Raw genomic sequence first — 3,551 nt, 5'->3', positions numbered from 1 at the left:
TAATAAACAGAAAATACTTTTTTTTTCAGGTGGGTTGCCAATTTCACCCAGTCAGGAAAGAGGACCCATTGATCACCTTCAATCTTATATTGATCCAATTCCAATTTTGTCTGCTCATGTCTTTGTTTAATCACTTCCAGTGCCATGTATTTATTTTTTGATAGTTTATGATTTGTTTTTTGTTGTTTTAATAGTGCGGTCCTCTTGTCTTGAATTCTAAGAAACCTCATAATTCATATTATTATACAATGATGTTTTCTAATAAACTTGAACTTGAACAGCTGTATTCTGTATAAGTTATCTCTCCTGATTGGATAACATTTAAGTATCCCTGCCTGAAAATGTATCATCTGTTAACTAAAGAGCTGGGCGAGACAGGGAGAGCCCTGTAACTGAACAAAAACTCTATAGCAAGTATATGTGAATACTGTATATACGTAGAGCTATCACTTTACACCACTTTAGTCCTGACAATAACTACTATTCTATTCACAGTTCAACATACAGCGATAAATGACGATCACTAAAACTGATGATCTTATCTGCCCTCAGAGGCGTCAGACAGCTTGGTTTCACGCTCTAAGGCGGGCCGACCAGACTTTCTGCTACAGTGTGTGAAACCAAACCGGCTAGTCTGGTATATTGGACCGCTGAGGATACAGTAGCGGTCATGTACTGTAGACCTAAAGGTGAGACAACATTAACCCCAAACCCACTATTCTACTACTGTATGCTGCCCCCCCCTCTTACAACAATTCTCTTTGCCCAAAAACAGACGATCTACAAGCTCATAACGTGTCACATTGCAATGCATTGTGAGCTTGCAGATCGGCTATGTTTGGCTAATGTCGTCCCCCCCCCCCCCCAGAATATGGACGCTAAGGTTCAAAGTGGTTAACTTACATGAAGTTATGAACCCTAGCGTACTCCCTATTCTGTGCATGTCATAACAGGTGGTAAACATTATATGAAAACAGCCGATCTATCTACAAGCTCACAACGCATTGCAACGCAACGTGTTGTGAGCTTGACAATATGATGTCCTACATTTTGGGAATGTCATCATAGGCAAAATCTGTCAAGAATGGACAAAAGCTTTTATAAGCGGCAAGAAGTGCTCTACCGGCCCAGGCGGTGGCGTAACCGTCTGGGCACCCGACTGGTAATCCAGTCGCAGTGTGCCGCGGGTTCGACTCCCGAGCCCGACACGGCCTTTACTGCATGTCTTCCCCCATCTCTCTCCCGTTTCCTGTCAGCCTACTGTCTGTCCCTTCAAAAACCAATAAAAGGCGTAAGCCGCAAAAAAATATCTTAAAAAAAAAGAAGTGCTCTACCACCTGTTGTATGTGAACCTGTAGTTTCTGTTCTACAGAGATAGCCTATAGAGGGTATGCGCATGCTTAAAGTGAATGGCACATCGAGTGGCAACATGCAAAGTGAGTTTAACATTGTTTAACGTTGTTTAATGCAATCAGACAGGACTTTTCTGTTTGGATGTATGGGCTGTCAAGGCCAGAAAGTAGTTTTTGCCACTCAGTAGGCATTCCTGCATAACTTCCGGGCTTGATGATGATGTCACGTGCATACCCTCTATATGTAGGCTAGATCTGTAGATCTGCACATAAAACCCTAGAAAAGGAAATCAGTTCTATTTACATGAAACTTATTTCAAAACCATATAGTGCAGGTAAAGGTCATTAGCTAATAGCTATATTAAAACAGGTGCAGGACTCTGTGTGAGACAACAAGCCAACAGGGGAGTATAGGCTGCTACAGTAAGTTCATCATAGGCTAACTACTGTCTCTTTCAACATTTCAGAGGCTGTATGAGCAATGTCAAACTATTATGATCGACAATGATTTACAATCCAAAAACCTTTTATTTTTATTTATTTATTTTGGTAAAAGTACACCCCAGAAACCCTACCTAATTGGTTAAATAATAGATGGCCCAGCATGAAATTTTAATGTGTGTTTGTTGGAAGTGGGGAAACTCAACACTGCACACAGAATATTCTCTTCATCTCCATGGGAATTTGAGAAGCTCCAGTCCACCCCCCCCCCCCCCCCCCCCCCCCCTAAAAAAAACCTCAATAATGATGGAGGAAATCAATGTAGGCCAGTGGTTCTCAAAAAGTGGGGTTCGGGGGACCCTCAAGAGGGGGTTTGCAAATGGCCCTCTAAAAAACTCTGAGTGGGGGTCTTTTGAAATCAAATAATAGTGTGATATTGAGAACCACTAATGCTATACTACATGTGCACTGCTGCAGATCATGTGTAGATGCCTGCTGATAGCTGATTCCTGCATGTGTGAAATGAAAATGAAATGAAATCTATATTTACCCAGGGTATCTGGGCTAAGCTCAAGAACTTGTTTCCAGCCAGGCCCTGCTCATAGAACACATTTCATCGTAGTGGTTGATGCCTTGTTCAAGGGCATTTCAGCGGTGGTAATTTTAACGTGTCGGACGGCTGGTTCGAACTGGGAACCTTCCGGTATCAAGACCGCGCCGCTATCCGTTCGGCCACCGCTGCCACTATGTGTGTGTGTGTGTGTGTGTGTGTGTGTGTGTGTGTGTGTGTGTGTGTGTGTGTGTGTGTGTGTGTGTGTGTGTGTGTGTGTGTGTGTGTGTGTGTGTGTGTGTGTGTGTGTGTGTGTGTGTGTGTGTGTGTGTGTGTGTGTGTGTGTGTGTAACCTGTGTTATTTATGGAGCCACAACAAAAACACGTGGAAATTACATCCCCAACATGTGCGACTGTCACGTGAGTCACCGTAAAGTTACCTGCTAATGACGTATGTTTAGCCCATATAGACATAGCCTATAACATGGTAATGAGTCTGACTGACTAGTACTCGCTACTGTATAACACTTTACTATGTAAATGTAACTGTTTACAAGTTATTAGACTTAAAACACAATCAACCTCTCTCTCTCTCTCTCTGAGTCTCTCTCTCTCTCTCTCTCTCTCAAATCACCGCGTCTCAAACAGCTGTCAGTGGAAAAAGACGCCACAAAAACGCTTACCCCCAAAACAACAACAAATTACATACATAGGTTGCCAAAAAGAATACATGCATTGTTTTAAAAGTGTTATATAATATCCTTACCGTCGCGGAGCGTAATTCTTAAACTGGTAGAAGCGCACTGTTAAAAGTGTTGTCGCGGCGCGTCCATGAAGGCACGCTCCTCGATCCTCTCGCGTATGGTTTCCAAGAACACACTGTAGTACAATCTATTTCGGACGGACGGAAATACACGTTTCCAAAGCTACACGTCCGTTGTCTTGCTTTGTTTGGGCGTCGAACTTGGTCCGTTGAATGAGCTCCACACTATACACTGTTGTGAAGTGTGCCGGGTGGACATTGGAAAACATCAAAACAACCAACCTGATCCATTCCACACGCAGTCGCAGCCTAGGTGAGACTGATCGACTGCTGTAATCCCTCTGGTGGACGGACGCTCCACCCACTGTGCTGAAACTGACCCTGATCTGACCATAGACACAGTGGACGGTAGTATGGGACCAGTGGTGGAAAAAGTACTCACTTA

General features: G+C 43.4%; 1 protein-coding gene across 1 annotated transcript in view; it reads right to left on the bottom strand.

Annotated features, from left to right (window-relative positions):
- Positions 1-3,303, bottom strand: part of fhip1aa (FHF complex subunit HOOK interacting protein 1Aa) — an 82,672-nt gene extending 79,369 nt beyond the window's left edge. The window contains exon 1 of the mRNA XM_079500187.1: positions 3,110-3,303. The gene's annotated coding sequence lies outside the window, so the exon portion shown is untranslated. The remainder of the gene's footprint in view (positions 1-3,109) is intronic.
- Between the last annotated feature and the right edge of the window lie 248 nt (positions 3,304-3,551).

Source organism: Electrona antarctica, assembly GCF_951216825.1.
Source record: "Electrona antarctica genome assembly, chromosome: 4".
Taxonomy (NCBI): Eukaryota; Metazoa; Chordata; class Actinopteri; order Myctophiformes; family Myctophidae; genus Electrona; species Electrona antarctica.
The sequence above is the reverse complement of the archived record's forward strand: the minus strand, read 5'-3'. Positions and strand labels throughout refer to the sequence as shown.